At 37.1% G+C, this 17,358-nt stretch overlaps 1 protein-coding gene across 48 annotated transcripts in view; it reads left to right on the top strand.

Annotated features, from left to right (window-relative positions):
• The window catches only part of PHF21A (PHD finger protein 21A), a 193,845-nt gene that overhangs the window by 11,721 nt on the left and 164,766 nt on the right, over positions 1-17,358 (top strand). The gene's annotated exons all lie outside the window — the stretch shown is intronic.

Genomic DNA, 17,358 nt, shown 5'->3' with positions numbered 1-17,358 from the left:
TTCAGGGGATCTTGACTCAGGAACTGAACCCATGTCTCCTGCACTGTGAGGCGGAATCTTTACCACTGAGCCACCAAAGAAACCCCATGTGTAACGTATATACATTTTAAAAATAAGTAAAATTATACCATCATACTCAAAGTTTATTTTTTTCAGGTGGCTATTTTAAAAACTTTGGCTTGTTTTTGAATATAAGGTTCAGATGGGAAATGGTAGTGAGGTTGGAAGTAGAGAGGTAGGTAAGATTTGTATATTAAGACGTAAGCCTCTAATGCCCTAGACTGATTATTACCTGTGGGGCAGAAAGCATTATAAGTTCTTTTTGTTTGAGTTGAGTTGCATGCGTGCTCAGTTGTGTCTGACTCTTTGCGAACCCAAGAACTGTAGCCTGCCAGGCTCCTCTGTCCATGGGATTTCCCAGGCAAGAATATTGCAGTGGGTGGGCATTTCCTACTCCAGGGGATTTTCCTGAACAGCGGGATTGAACCCTTGTCTCTTTGCATCTCCTGCGTTGTCAGGCTGATTCTTGACCACGGTGCCACCATTAGAAATGGTTGTCGTTATTTTTTAAAAATTTAAAATGTCATCTTAAGTAAAATGACAACATTGTTTTCTGTCCTGCACAAGTAAATTACGAAATACCACTTCAGAATTAAATTCCATTAGTTTGTGGGAGGGGGGTTCAGGATTGGGAATTCATGTACACCCGTGGCAGATTCATGTTGATGTATGGCAAAACCAATACAGCATTGTAAAGTAAAATAAATTAAAAAAAAAAATAAATAAATAAATTGCGTTAGTTTATTCTGGTAGTTATTTATAATGAGATCAGTTGTTGTTTCAGATAACTTTTAAAAAAAATTGTAGTCTCTCTTTCTGATTGTTAGGAGGGGTTCATTCAACATTTATATAGTAAAGTAGAGTTTTAAAACCAAGAAAATACTTGTGCTGTTTTAATAAATAGAAACTCAAACCAGTACTGCTTAATGGGCGTACAGATAGGGCATACAGATATCCTGCCTAGGAATTAGTGCTGGTTGACCTCACCTTCATCCCTAACCCTACTTACTCAGTCACCTTTGAATGCTATACTGGTAACCCAGCAATTTTCAAAGCAGTTAAAAAAGAAAAGAAAAGTAAATAATTGGAAGTGCCAACAATTTAATGAGTACCAATAATTCATTTTTTCTGGTGTTATTTATATTGTAAAAAGCATACTGAAGACCTTATAATCTGCAGTAAATATCTTTTGATTCTAGCTTTGAGAGTTTTGACTTGTTGATAAGGTTATATTAATAATTCACCTTTGTAATTTTTAAGTTGAAAATTTTTATTTCATGGATAATAAGTTTTTCATTATAAAAGTTTAAAAAGTGTCTTTCTAATTGTAGAATGTGCTCATATCTAAAGTGCTTTGTAGGTCTTTAGATCCATATTTAGTGAAGTCCTAGAGCATGGCCTTAAAATTCTAAGAATTGGGGCTGATAGGGTGTAGCAGTTAACTAGTTTTAACAAGCCAAGTGAAGGTTCTCTCTCATTGGTAGCTTCTTAGGTGCTTTTCATTTTGTGTGGCTTAGACTATGCTCTGGAGAGTATTTTATTATTTCTCATCATAATTTGATAAGTGCACAAAGGACTCAGTATATGTCATGGATGGTAAAACTGAGGCAGAGACAAGAATTTGAGTAAGTTGATATTAATAGCAGAGACTAAATTTCCTGGCTTTCTTATTCTAGTTTTGGTCTTCTTAACCTGTAGTACCCAAACTTAAATATTATGGCCCCCATAAATGTGTATTTATATATAATTTCCTGAATCTAGTATTTTATGTATGTTATAAAACATACAGGAAATTAGAAATTTTAAAAAGGATGAGATTTAAAAATATAAGTTGTAGTAATTTCTTCCGATGGCCCTCTTCTTTCCCCAGAGTGGGTGCACCCACTTGGAGACTGGTGGCCTAGATAGGCCATTCTTCTGTAGAAGAGGTAGCCAGGGGGACACCTGGAGGACCATTAGTACAAGGTGTGGGGCTCTTTTATAGCTTTTTAATTTTAAAGCAACAGCCTTTCTTTCTGTGAAGGCTGAATGATCGAGAGTAAAGGCCTTGAGAGAGGTTAGCTTAAAAGACAGAAATATAGGCCTTATTTGTTTTCTTCAGAGTTGACCAAAGGGAGAAGGCTGGCCTACCCTGACAGCTCTTACTCCCACTATGGAGATAGCAGTGCCTTTTTCTGTTGTTGTTAGGCAGTTTATAGAACGCAGGATAGCTTGGTAAGCGTCTTCTCTGTGCCTGATATGACGTAACATTGTGGAGTATGCAGCATGCATGTTAAGTACAAGTGGTTGTATTTGGCTTGTTGCTGCAGCAGTTTTGAGGCTGTCTTAAAAAGCAATTATCACTCGATAGGGTTGGATATGTGCAAATTATTGAAATCATCATTTCACGAAGACCAAACTTTGTAACTTGAATTATTCTATTTAGTATTTGTTTTCTACTCCCCCCCGCCTCCCCCCACATAACTCAGAGCAGAATTCTTTTTCTGAAAGGAACAGATGCCGTTAGCTTATCAGGACCTGATACTAAAAAGCCCACAAAAATCTTTCTGCTGCTTATTCTCTTTATTTAATGTATATGCAAAGCATATTGTAATTATTGCTGTTAGAGGGTTTTAAGCTGATGGTTCCTCCCCACCCTTTTTGTCCTCAAGGGAGATAGATCAGGAATGCCAAATTGACAACTTGGTATAAGGAAATAATGACCACTGAAATAAAACAGGAGTTCAAATAAAAAGCAAACCAGATACAAATGTAGAATGAAAATATCTTTTAGTAAAATGTTAGCATGCTGTACTTGGAACAGATGCCACATTAATTCAAAAGAGAGCCCAGAAAATGTGGCAACTTTACGATGTCAATGGAGGGAGCTGCAATAGTTCCTGTTCTTATTGTGTCAAGTTCTCAGTACCTCCAGGTCCAGTCCTGTTATTCTGTTTATTTTCTGTGTATATTCCATGTTAATATTGCAAATATTAAATCCATGCTTAATATTTTTGTTTATATTATTAACTACATTGTCATATTAATAGATATTAGGGTAAAAGCCCAGTAACTTGTAATCCAACAGTAATGAATCTTGTTTTAAATATGCATATCAAGATTTGTAGAATCTGAGGCAAAAATGGACTTTTCTAGACACCCTTCAAGGCACGAATATGATAATAAGGTAGTCTAAGAATTAAGGCTTTCAAAGAGGCCTACTGCTTTTTGAATGTAGAATTTGGACAAGTTACAAAACTATGAGAATTTTGCATTTTTTTCTCATTTAAATCTGTAGTTATCATTGGACATTTGCTATGATTTTTAAGTAGCTTAGATTCATTCATTCCTTTTGCTGTGTTTTTTATGGTGTTTGGAAAGAAGAAGATAGGGTGATGGAAGTGTACTATATGTACTTGGGTACTTCCAGAGTGACATTCATTTTATAGAGGATCTCACTGGGACATCTCTGAATCACCTGTGTTTTGCAGTGCGTGGTTAGTGTGGGTCTGAGTGTGCAGGGAGATGGGTGGGGGGCTTTTAACCTGATTTACAGTGTGCTACTTCCTGAACACTGCAGTGATCTAGTCACCAGGGGCATATCTTCTGTGCCTGTGAAGAAGTCTGGTGAGCATGCTTAGAAAAGCACTACTAGTTTTCTCTGAATTAGTTGAAGCATGAAGCCTTACAATTGACTAATTTTGTGGAAAGGTTAAAAGTTTTGTTTTCGGGCAGTTGAAACGAAGGGAAGTTTTTTAGCATGGCAGTAGAGCACAGTGGTTAAGAGTGTGGGCGCGGGAGCTGGAGCCAGTCGCACAGGCTCAAATCCTGGCTGTGCTCTGCGCAGTCTTGATTTGTCTTAGCTCTGTGACAGATCACTTCATCTGCTGTGCTTCTGCCTCAGTTTCTTCATCTGTAAAGTTTGAATAAATAAGAGTACTTTCTGAGGTTGTTGGAATAAATAAGTGCCTGACAACATAGTAAGCACTAAATAAATGGTAGCTGTTTTTAGCTATTAGTCAAGACTATGGTTTTTCCTGTGGTCATGTATGGATGTGAGAGTTGGACTGTGAAGAAAGCTGAGCGCCAAAGAATTGATGCTTTTGAACTGTGGTGTTGGAGAATACTTGAGAGTCCCTTGGACTGCAAGGAGATCCAACCAGTCCATTCTAAAGGAGATCAGCCCTGGGATTTCTTTGGAGGGAATGATGCTGAAGCTGAAACTGCAGTACTTTGGCCACCTCATGAGAAGAGTTGACTCATTGGAAAAGACTCTGATGCTGGGAGGGATTGGGGGCAGGAGGAGATGGGGACGACCGAGGATGAGATGTCTGGATGGCATCACTGACTCGATGGACGTGAATCTGAGTGAACTCTGGGAGTTGGTGATGAACAGGGAGGCCTAGTGTGCTGCGATGCATGGGGTCGCAAAGAGTTGGACATGACTGAGTGATTGAAGTGAAGTGAAGTGAACCTTAATTCTAGACTTGTTCTCTTCTCAGGGTTTGAGACAAATGTTGCATAATGGGCAAAGAGCCTAAGCTTGGAAGTCTGACCTATGGGTTGGAATCTCAGTGTGTGTGTGTGTGTTAGTTGCTCAGTTATAGCTGACTCTGTGTGACCCCATGGACTTGTAGCCCACCAGGCTCCTCTCCCACCAGGAATTACTGTCCATAGAATTCTGCAGGCAAGAATACTGGAGTGGGTAGCCGCCATTCCCTCAGGGGATCTGCTCAACCTAGGATCAAACCCAGGTCTCCTGTATTGTAGGTGTATTCTTACCATCTGAACCACCAGAGAAGCCCCTGGACTCTCAGTACAACCCTTCAAGTAGAGTGTGTGACCTTGGACTGATTATTTAATCTGTTTTTAACAAATTTGTCTCCTGTACATTCATTCATTCCTTTTGCTGTGTTTTTTATGTGTTTAGGAGGAAGAAGAAAGGGTGATGGAAGGGTACTATATGCACTTGGGTACCAAGCATTCTGCTTTCACTTGGACTTTTCACTTTCTTTACTGACGACATAGGTACAATAATATTGATCTCTTTGGATTGACATGAAGATAAAGTGGGGCTGTCTTAAGATACTTCATAAGCTTGATTATCATTGTTACTGTTATTGTTGTTTAGTTGCCAAGTCATGTCCGACTCTTTGTGACCCAGTGGACTATAGCCTGCCAGCTTCTCTGTCTGTGGGATTCTCCAGGCAAGAGTACTGGAGTGGGTTGCCATTTCCTTCTCCAGGGGATCTTCCCAACCTAGGCATTGAATCCAGGTCTCCTATATTTGCAGACGGATTCTTTACCACTGAGCCACCAGAGAAGCCCGCTATTATTGTTACAGTCCCACTAAAAGTTTATGGGAAGAGGGTAAATATGGAACAACTTAGTTAGAAACGAGAGTTTTTCCCTGAAATGTCAGGAGAAAAGATATGGATGGGAAAAGTGACCTAATGAGTTCTTGTTTGTGGAAACTGCCAAGAGAAGTATGAAATACATGGGAGTATGTCAGTTATTACAGAGACTTTGAAAAGTATTTCAGGGCACTTTATATTTTTAAAACTCTTAGTGATGAAAGATTTTTTTTGCACCAAGATATTGATGTTTGCTGTAGGTCACTTAGCATCAAGGCAGTAGCAGATTAGGCATTGTATTACAACTCACAAGTTCAGAATTCTAATCAGCTGGTCAGTCCATTGGGTCTACAGCCCAGGACAACTGGAGAACAACACATGCTTGGTATCATAACTCATGGAAACAAATGTAGAACCTCAAAGATATAAAAGTGGCATAGGAATGCTTTCTAGTAATGATGGACACAGTTTATTTGTCTTTTTATTTTGAGCATTTTTCCTTTGTGAAATTTCCTCTCATTTGGTGCCTGATTTTTTCTTTCTATATTTATTTTATTTTCTTTCTATATTTAATCATCATATGTTTCCTATACTGAGCCTACAAACTGGGCCTGAGAACAAGTTGATTGTGAGAAAAGCCATACTTTGTCTCTGCCTTACAGTGATCTCAGAATTTAGTTTTTGGAAAAGAATTTGAGTTTTAAATGTTTTTTGAGTTTTTAAGTGTACTTTTGAGTTTTAAATATATTCATTAGTATGTAGGTACATATAAGTATATCTATAGGTATGTATGTATCTGTTAAGTGAAACCAGTTGAGGGGAATGATCATTCAGTATGAAGTAGGATTAATTTTATTCATTTATTGCCAGTTTAGATCTGAAATCTTTTTCGTCTTTCGTCTGTGCCGTTTTTTTCCCTGGGATCAACAAGTGTGTTTGTAATAGCTTACCAAACATCCTAAATATAGTATATGTTGCCAGTAGTGAGCATTTGAGTTAAAAAATAGAATAGTAGCTTTCATTAACTTTTTTTTTTTCTCATTTACCAACTGCACCACTGATAAAGGCCTAGTAGGTGGATAGAAGTCTTTATTCAATTTTATTTTGCCTGTGTTCCTAAAACGTTGTTTCTGCTTTCTGAGCAGAAACTCCAACAAGGTTGCTTTGATAAAATGTTGTACTTTAGCTCGACAAATATTTTTTAAAATTAAGCAATTTTATAGCAGGTTGTGTAGTTGTGTTTTTTTTTTTTTTTTTTCAATTAAAAACTTGTCCTACTTGGCAATAGCCAGAGTTTCGGGAAGTCAAGTTTTGTACTTTGAGAATTAGCATAGCAAGTGTATTGTGTGTTCTGTGTTTTCTTCATTTCAGTCTGTATTCAGGGTCTGTAAAAGTTGCTTCTCTTGGGTGAATGGAATTGTAAAAAGTTTAGAAGTGTATTTTATTTTAACAAACAGGGGGGTTAGAAGTGGACCCTAAATGGCCTCTTTGGGGTTGATTTAAAGAGTTACACAATTTTGAAAATCATGTCCCTGCCTCATTTGTAAAAGGTGGGCTACTTTTGACTGCTGTTCGGAGAAGGCATTGGCACCCCACTCTAGTACTCTTGCCTGGAAAATCCCATGGATGGAGGAGCCTGGTAGGCTGCAGTCCATGGGGTCACTAAGAGTTGGGCATGACTGAGCGACTTCACTTTTACTTTTCACTTTTATGCACTGGAGAAGGAAATGGCAACCCACTCCAGTATTCTTGCCTGGAGAATCCCAGAGACAGGAGCCTAGTGGGCTGCCATCTATGGGGTTGCACAGAGTCGGACATGACTGAAGCAACTTAGCAGTAGCACACTTGTGCAGGAGCCTGTCTGGTTCATGGTAAGTCAGCTACTTTGCAGAGAGATGCTGCCGTCCCCCCCTCCTTTTCTTTTGCTCTCCCCCTTCTTTATTATCTTTGAACTTTCATCTGTGCTTATGCCATTCCCTGTCTGCTGTTCATCACTCCTTCCAAAGCAACCATCATCTTATTCTATTTCTCTTAAAAACAGAACATTATTTCAATGATTAGTTTTAAAACAGAGAGACTTGTTATCATAGACCTCAAAGCTTGACAGCTTGGGAACCTCTGCATTTTGGCCCCTCAGCCAGGAGTTGGATAATAGCTTAAAATCACTTCCAAAGTAACTGAAGATTTGTGAAACATTTCATATCTGGACTAAGGGAGAGAATAGAAAAAGACTTTTTAACCTCAAAAGTTGCTTTATTATTTTCTGATAGGAGGTGAACTGGGATCGTAGAGAGGAAGGGGGTAACCTTGTTACTTAACCAAGATAAAAGAAATAGGAAGCATTAATTTGTTAGATTGCCCTCTGTAGTCCTGTGGACCTAATTGGAGAAGAAAATGGAGAAGTTGGTATTGCTTATTCTGGAAGTATTTTGATTTATTAGTAGAGAGAGGGCTAGTAGAATTTCTTTAGTTTGTAAAATACAAACTACGGCTAAAGATACCTTGTTATTAGGCATTGATTGTTTTCATTTCATTGTTGGTAATTACACAATAGCAGACCCTTTGCTTTTCAGATTTCTCCTGTGATTTTTGAACTGTTAACTGAATTGTTTTGGTAAGAAAAGTAAAACTTGGAAATTTTAGTTGTGGTTACATGTAACGGGTATGTTCGATTTAAATTCAGTGGCTTCTAAGGTCTATACCAAGCATTTCATCCATTTTTTCAGTTACACATAGAGAAAAACATATTTGAGACAAGAGCCTTAACTTTATAGGATTTCTAAAAACTTTTTATGGAAACTTAAAAACATACACAGAAGTAGAGTGAATATTAGCAAACCCTACATACCTGTTAACCCAACTTTAACAATTATCAACATTTGCCAAACTTTACATATAAGAAAAATAATTTTATGTTTTTAGAACATGTGTTACAATAGATATGTTGGTATACTCAAATGAAAAGTATGTGTCCTGGAATGTTAACTCTTTACATACATTGTAGATTTAATACTGGTAATCATCTTTTAGGATAATGTTGTTTTCATTTGTTTTTTAACTTACTGAAGATGTCTGAACCACCATCAGCTTAATAGAGAACCATATCTACTGGAAAGATTTTAGTTTTCTTCTCTGTCTTTTGAAACTTAAGATGATTAGTTTTGAATTTATTGTTCTTAAGAGTTGCCATTTAATTTTATGAGCACTTCCTGTCTGCAGCTTTTGTGTGGACCACCACAAATGGCCATTTCTAGTGTATGTTGGGCAATATTTGTCAGCTTAACGGTGGAAAATCGCCAAGTCTTGTTCTGCACTTTCTCTTGCATATTCTGTTTGTACTTCACCCAAATGTATGTGTTGATTGATTAGGGAATATACACTGTAACTGTGAAATAGTTTATTGAGGAGGGAAGTTTGACTCCCTGCTATCCCTGGACCCGGTAACAGTTTTTAAGAACTTAGAACTTAAGTTACTGTTCATTTCTCTTTGGAGGAGTAGCAAGTTGTGCGTGTGTCTGCAGTTGTGGGTGCTGTTCGTTAGCAGCGACTACAAGGTGATGGTAGGCTTATTTCTAAATTTCCTTGCTTTTATTAGTTTAAATTAGACCCGTAGGGGTAATTATGCCACCCCAGTGCATGAGGAAGCAGTCATGGGTGGTTGTGCGTCTAAACCCATGTACAGTACGTTGGAAACATAGCTTTTAATGTTATGATGCTGTTTGGCATATTTAGTTTAGTGCAAGGAGTGCATTTATTTAACAGGACTCTTAATAAGCTCCCACTACACCAAAGACGTCTTTTAAAAAATTATACTTAAGAAGACTTTGTAGTATTCCCCAGTAGAGTTCATCTAGAGCCGCAAAACCTTACTAAAATAAAACTTATTCCTTTAACCGGTATTCATTTAAGTGGGTTTCTCTGTACTTGGTTTCCATGGAAATAGCGAATAGCTAACGTTATTTATAAGGTAGAAGTAAAATAGGGTGCCTAATGGGACCCCATGCTGCTCTGATGAAGAGACTTAGGAAAAAAAATCCATGCTCATGGGATTTTTTTTTTTAAACAGGGTTAATGGAAGCCCTGATTTCAGTCTTCTGTAACAGAAAATATTTTTGGTTTTAAAGGCTAGCTTTAATATCAGGCAAACTTCTTTTTTGGTATGTATTGCTTTCACTTTGAAATTTTAGGACCACTTACTTATCAGCATGATTGAGACTTTATGCTTCAGAGTCATGTTTCTTTGTGGTTTTTGTTTCAAAAGTTAAAATCCCCAGCATATTATAGCTGTTTCAATTTCTCATTGACATTTCAAAGTACAGATAAAAAGCTAAATGTTCATTAATGATAGCAGTGATGATAAAGAATCAATATGTTGGACTACATAGTTTTTTTTTTTTTTTTAACTGTGAATGTTATGGAACCATTTAGTTTTCAGGCCTTAAGTCAGGGTTCTTTTTCATTTGTGTTGCGGAGCTAAGATCAGAAGAAAATCTTAATTTTCTTTGGAGGACAGAAATGGGGAAAATCTTAATTTCTCTTTCTTTAAAAAATGGATTGTTGCCAAAGCCCTTCTAATTGAAATAAATGTTAATTCTTTTAGTAACTGTGGATTAGGAATAAACCTTGGCTTTTTCCTTACTGCTCCGGTAAGGCCTACTCTCAGTTTTTGTAGGCCTTCAGCAAAGCCTTGCGGTTTTTTTTAAAGCCCTTTCATGTGAAAGAATATCACTCCCTTTGTGTGTGTGTTTGTGGCTGGGGTGTGTGTGTGAGTGCATGTGTGTGTCTCACTAATTTTTCTGTGGCCTGAAACATACCTGCTCATTTTCCAGCCTGGTGAGTACAGCAGTGAAGTGAGAAGTGAGGCAGTATGAGACACAGTAAGGTGCTGTAGTTTTGATTTTAGTTTTGGTTGTCTTTGGCAGCTTGTGATTGTTATCTGTTTGTCTGGAAGTGCTTTGTGATTATTCCAGGCTGTTGGTGCAGCAGGAGTTTTCTTCTGTGCTTTTTAAAGGCAAGGATTGCAGTGCACTTAGGGCTCCATCGGGGGAGGAGTTTTTGTTTTGTTTGTGTGTGTGTTTCTTTGGACAAGCTTCTCCTACAGTTGGGCTTCCTGGGCTCTAATGTAGACAATTCTAGTTGTTTTAATCCTGTTGAATTTTTGTGTGAGATACTTTATCTCCAGCAATTCACTAGTTTTGTTTTGTTTTTCCCACCTGTGCATATTGGTGCTATTTTATAAAATTTCCCTTATGCAGTAATTTTTCTTTTAGTTTAGCTTTTTCTTGTATATTTTTAAAATCAAGTGTTTACCAGTGACCTTCCTTAGTTACTTTTATTTGAATGATCTTTATTCTTTAGAGACATAGGAATTTGGGTCTATTATCCCATCTCTGAGAGAACAAGTCCCAGTAGTTGCAGTTAGTGCCGCAGAAAGGGTTTTCACAGATTCGGTGCTGGGCGTTGATCCTCCTCCTTACTTGACACCCAGAACTCCCATTAGTGTTAACAGGAGGCACTGGCTTAAATCCCTATACACCAAGATGAATACAAGCTCTTCTGTAATGCTTTATAGATACCTCAGTTGTTTTTCGTTGATGATGGCTAGAGTTTTGGTCCTGAGGTTAACTGATTAGCAAAATAAGAGTTTGAGCTGTCTTGGGATATGGGGTGATTTACTAAGTCTGATCTGTAATTAAGAAGGTTATGTTATGATGATTAGACTCAGAAAACATTTACACCTTTGTGCACTGTGGAAGCTTGTGAATAAGGAATTTTGTACTTTATAGCATGATGAAGCAAGAATTCTCCTTTCCATTGATTTTTTTGTAATATATTACTACAAAATAAATGATTTTTACAAGTTTTTGTACGTATTCTAAGAATTTAAGTAACTTTTTAAAAAATTTGTAAGCCTTAACACAGTTACTCTCTAGCATTTTAAGACTCTTGTCAGCTAATGTTGCTAACATTCTTCAAGCATATAGAAGCTAATAATGTGCGCTGTCTTAGAGCGTGGGCATTGCAATTACTGGTCAAGTATTAGATAATCACTGTTTACTATGCCTATCTGAATTGTGGATTTTTATTACTTTATTTATACACAGTGTAATGGAAGGATTCCTAGATGGAGAGCAGTAAATCTGGGTTTCAGACTGGGCTTTGCCTCTTATAATCTTTATAGCGTGTGGCTAGACATCTAGATATTTTGGCCCACTGTTCCCCTTGAAATGGAAGTGTGGATCTGGCGCTCTAGGGTGTCCATTCTAGCTTTAGGCTATTTGAAGGCCTACTTTCCTAGGTCCTGAAGGTAGCAGAGATGTATGACGCAATGGTTTCTAGTCTTGGCTATGCGTCAGAATCTTCTGGAGGAACTTAAAAAAATTACAGATATCTGGGCCCTAAATCAGACATAATGAATTCAGAATCTTTCTAAGGGTAGGGCATGTGAATCTATACATTTTTTGAAGTTTTAAAGTTACCTTGATATAAGTTTGAGAGCTGCTTGTACAGGACATTATTTCTGTTCTACACATGTGGGGTGTGTGTGTGTGTATAGTTAGGGAAATGAGACGTGTAAGTTACAGTGTGAGATAGTACATGGTTATATTCTAAGATGAATGAGGGGGGTGTGTGTGTGTATAGTTAGGGAAATGAGACATGTAAGTTACAGTGTGAAATAGTACATGGTTAAATTCTAAGATGAATGAGAAAGATGATAAATACTTCGCAAATTAAAAAAATGGAAAACTGGGAGTTGGAAAGGCTATTAATCAATGAGTCTTCATCTGGGTGCTAATGGTTGAGTAGGACTTGGATAGGCAGAGAGAAGATAAAAAAAGGGTATTCTTGGTGTAAGAAAGAATGTCCCTAAAGTGAACGTTTGGGGAGGGCGACAGTTCTGATGAATGTTTTAATCTTTGTTTTAGTATTCTACTCTTGCAGCTGCTGTAGGTTTCCTGACATTTGAGGAAGTGAACTGTTGAAGGTATTTGATGGGAGAGAGTGTTCCAGAAGAGCCCTGAGAAGAGAACTTGTTAGGAGTTTTTGAAATACAGAAAAGAGGCTGGGGTGGCTGGAATAAATTGAGGAATGGGGAGAGGGAAGAAGGTGAGGTCTAAGAGTAACTGAGGTCCGCATCACTAGGGCCTTGTGGCCGTTGTAGAGGAATTCAGCTTTTTCTCTAAGCATGATGAGAAGCCATTGGAGGATTTTGAGCAGAGGCATGACTAGATCTGTCTTTTAAAAAGGCTACTGACAGACTAGACTTTGGAGGACAAAGATGGAAGTGGGGAGGCTGGCCAATTAGGAGGCTATTGCAATAGTGTAGGTGAAAGATGATGGTGACTTGGACTAAGGAGGTGGTAGTAGAGTTGAGACAAGTGGTCACAGTCCCATGTATTTTGAAGGCAGAGGCAAGAAGTTCAGTTATTGGACTGGATGTAGGATATGGGAAAGAAGAGTCAGGGATGACTTTAAGATTTTGTCCTGAAAGGATGGAGTTTCCATTTACTGAAATGAGGATGACTCTGGGGAGGAAGTTGGGGGATAGGTAGTCAAGAGTTTAGTTTTAGATTTGTTGAGCTTGAGAAGCCAATTTGACAGGTGTCAAATGGGCAGTTTGATATGTAGGTTTAGAAATCAAGGGGCAGGTCTTGGCAGAGATACAAACAAATTTTGGAGTCACCAGTGTACAGATCCTTTTATAGCTATGAGACTAGATGAGTTTACCTAATGGGAAGAGTTCCAGGAACTGAGCCTTGGGGGAGTTCAGCATTTCAGGTCTTGAGAGATGAGAAAGAACTAGCAGAAGAAACCCAGAAGAGTGCCGAAAGAGATTGGGAAGAAAGTCAAGTGTGATTGGTGTCCTGGCAGTCAAGAGAAGAAAGGATTTCATGAAGGACGGGATGATCAGCAGGGTCAGATAATACTATGTGAACAGGGAAATGAGGGCTGAGACTTAACTGTTGGATTTAGCAACAGAGAGGTCACTGTTCCAGACAAGACTGAAAGAGGCAAAAGTCCTAATGGAGTGGGTTCAGTAGAGAATGAAAGGAGAGGAACTGGGGACAGTGACTTTCCTTAACTCTTTCAGGGAGTTTTGCTACAAGTTGCAGTGCAGATAATAATTACAGAAGACCATAACTACAGAAGAATATGGAGTTTTGGAAGGCTATTTTTTTTAGATAAAAGAAGCAAAATGATCCAGTAGTGAAAGAAAATTTGATGTTTCAGGAAAGAGAGGGGAGAGGGATGCCCTTGAGAGGGTGAGATTAAGAGGGCTCGGGGCAAGAGGGATGATTATGATATTGGGCCGCACCTAAAGGACTAAATCTCCTTTAGCAGGATTCTGCTTTTTCATCTGAGCATTTATTTGCATTTAAATTTATTTCAAACTTATTATGCTCTCTGTTAGAAGTTAGGAAAGACATAAAAAGCAGTAAAACTTATTGTATATGAAATTAGTGTATCAGCTTGGTGTAGTAGAAGAGATTGAATCTTCTGTGTAAGGTGACATTTTAAAGTGTCTTTGAATGACAATTATCTGTGCTATTCTAGTCCCTTATCAAAATTTATGATTGAGCACAGACTATAAACTTAATCATTCAAAATTTGTAATGGGGTGGATTTTAGCCTAATTTAAGACATAATCTAGTGTTGAACTTTTCCTCTGCAAAATTTGTTTTTGGTTTATTTATATTCTTCATACATGAAGGTTTTATATACAAAAGATATTTACAAAGTAGTTATTAATCGCCTTAGATTTATTGATGATATTTAAAAATTTTATAACCATATCAGAAATCTGAATGATTCATTTCTTTATTGGCTGTAATTAAAGCAGCTACAGTACCTGTGAAGTTCCAGAGAGGAGGTGGAACAATCTTTAGTTTGCAAAAAATCAAGTGAAGTTATATTAACAAGATAGTATTCATCTCTAAAAGTAAAAATAATTACTCCGATTCATGTGTGTTGAATGTATTTTTCAGGAACAAATCTATTTTAAAAATTTAAGCAAGTAAGGCTAAAATTTTGAACTACTTTAGCTGCAAGTGTCAAATGTATGTGAGAAGTTATGTGGACTTTCCAATCAACCTAACCTGAGGAAGTCAAACTTGCATTTCAGACTTACATCCATTTTGCATATGTATAGTGTAAAAAGTACAAGTTACATGTAAATATTTTTGCTGCTAACTAATTTTTATTAAATTACAGAAATACTTGCTTTTCTTTTTAAATCAATATCCCAATGGTAGTCAGTTAATCATCAGTCTTCAGAAGGAACACTTCAGGTAGTTCTAATGCAGTGTTTAAAGAGTCACTAGTCTAAAAATAATTTACTCTTTTTGGGTATCTGAACCTCTGTGAATCTTATTTAAGTTGTGGATCTTCTTCCCAGAATACTCTTACATTCACAATTTAGCATATAGTATTGTGGAGTTGGCAAACCCCTCTGAAGCCTATTCATGGGGATCCCTTAGGCATAAAGGAGCTCAAGTGTTAAAACCAGCCCTAGAGAGCTTACTTACGTGATTTTTCTTTAAAATTTTATATGAAGATTTCCCCCAAAATATTTGGTCAGTATTTATCCTAGTTTCTTAAGAGAGTAACTGCTGAAACTGGATAAGAGAAAGTGTGATCTAGTGGAAAGGCCAGCTTAGTCAAAGGAATCTCAGGGTCTGTATACTTCTCTCTCACTTGATACCAACTAGCTGTGTGACCTTCAGGGAAGTCACTTAACCTCTCAGACTTTGATTTCTGTTGTGATTTCTGCAGTCCCTGCAAGCAATGTTACAGGTAGTTTTGTGATATCATGGTAAAATTCCTTGTCAATTAGGGATTGACTCTGCTATTTATTTTTGGAGAAAATGCCCCAGAGATAAGGTGCATCCATTGCCTTTCTTACTGAATATGATTTTCAGAAGAGTTTATTTGACTATACTTCTCAAATGCCATTTGTGTAAAAAGTTGAAATCCCAGTCCGATCCTGACCACTTTGAGTCTCAACATATTTTATACATTTTGAGTATAAGCTATTGTTATGTATTGCAGTTAATTCTCCAGTTCTGTGGATTGCTTTTTCATTCTCTTAAATGTTTTTTTTTTGATGAACAGAAGTTCCTAATTTTTATTTGATCCAATATATCTATCTTTTCCTTTTCATTATATTTTAAAATGGCAATCAACTGTTTTTATCCAAAGTCACTCATTTAACAAATAATGCTGTGGGAGATTGATACATAAGAGATTATCCCCAGCATGAAAGAGCTAACAAGAAATGCCTAGTAGGGAAAATAAGCCAGCAACTGAAAGTTAAGGTTCCACTCAGCCAATTAATTAATTTAACAAATATCTATTTACCATTTACTTTGCTTTTGGTCACTCCACTTGGCTTGTGGAATCTTAGTTCTCCGACCAGGGACTGAACCTGAGCACAGCAGTTGAAGTGCCCAGTCATGACCACTGGACTTCTAGGGAGTTCTCTCTAAGGAGCCTTTACTGTTTGCCTGGTAGTCTTTGAGTAGTACAGAATCTGTACTAAGAATCCACTTTTTAAAATTGACATAGAACATCATATTAGTTCTAGGTGTACACCATAATGGTTTGATATGGGTGTGTATTGTGAACATCACGCATAGTCAGATATTTTTCTTTCTTAGTGAGAATCCACTTTTTTTGGTAGGGGGAGGCCGTACCTTTTGGCATGTGGGATCTTCGTTCTCCAACCAGGGACTGAACCCATGATCCTTGCAGTGGAAGCACAGAGTCCTAACCACTGGACCACTGGGGAATTCCCAAGAATCTACTTTTTAATAACCACATCATTCTACAGATCATTTTATAGATTTTTCTTTTGGTTGGTAATCATTCTAATCTCGGTGATTAAAATTGCCATTTATATGGACTTTAGAACTCTAGAAAAGTGCTGCTGCTAAAAGAAAGGCAGGATAAAACAGCAAATTGAATTTCTTTTGGAAATGAGTGTTAACTGCATGAATTGAGGCCCTTTAAAATTATTTTACTATATGTTGGGTATGACTGTGCATGATTAAATACAAATTTGTGATTTGGATGAAGATTTTTTTAAATATCCCTTAAGGAAATTAGAATTTACATCACACCATTGGAGTGACTTCAGTGGACAAATGTACTATGTTTAAGGCATAGGATGACATAGATTTAGAGCATGATATGTTGAGTTTAAATAAGTTAATACTAAAATACTAAGGACAAAGTTTTAATTTTTGTTCACTAATTTTTTTAACTAGAAAAGTTTGGGGCAAGGACCAGTTAAACAATATAGCTTGACATGAGTTTTCTGACCTTGAAATCAACTTAATGGAGTTTAGATAATCTTAAAAAACCACAATTGATAAAAGCATCACTGAGCATAGATTGGGATCCCAAAACCTTGATTTTTCTTTTTTCCCCTGGCTCTACCACTGATATGGCATAGGGAAAGTCACTTTAGTGTTACGTGGTTCACAGTTTAAACTGGTAGGACTTTAAGAATGAAAAGTTTAATTGAAATTATGTCTATACATATAAGATGCTTGAATTTTATAGCCTTATAAGACAGGTCCATTTCAAGATTAATTGGAAAAAAAAAAAAAAAGCCTTTTAAGTAGATCAGCCTAAGGGCCAATGATGTTAGCCTAATTTGTAAAATAAAGCAGCAAACAGTGAAGGTCATTTGTTGGGGATGTGGGTGTATTTCTGCTTTTCTGTGTCTCTTAGGAAAGGGAAACTGTCAACTACTTTTTCTTGCCTTGAAAAGGCTGTGGAAAAGTGAAAAAAAAAAAAAAACTGGAAAATTAGATATTCAATTGCCCTTGAGTTCTTCTCTTGTAAAAATGAAACTACCTATCTCTTTCCTTATTTTTTTCTTTTGGGTTTTAAAGCTTTGGAGATTCTTGTGTGTTTTGGTTTTTTCCTCATGGAAATGAGATAGAAATCTTTACGTTAT

Source organism: Ovis aries, chromosome 15, assembly GCF_016772045.2.
Source record: "Ovis aries strain OAR_USU_Benz2616 breed Rambouillet chromosome 15, ARS-UI_Ramb_v3.0, whole genome shotgun sequence".
NCBI classification, from domain to species: domain Eukaryota; kingdom Metazoa; phylum Chordata; class Mammalia; order Artiodactyla; family Bovidae; genus Ovis; species Ovis aries.
The sequence above is the reverse complement of the archived record's forward strand: the minus strand, read 5'-3'. Positions and strand labels throughout refer to the sequence as shown.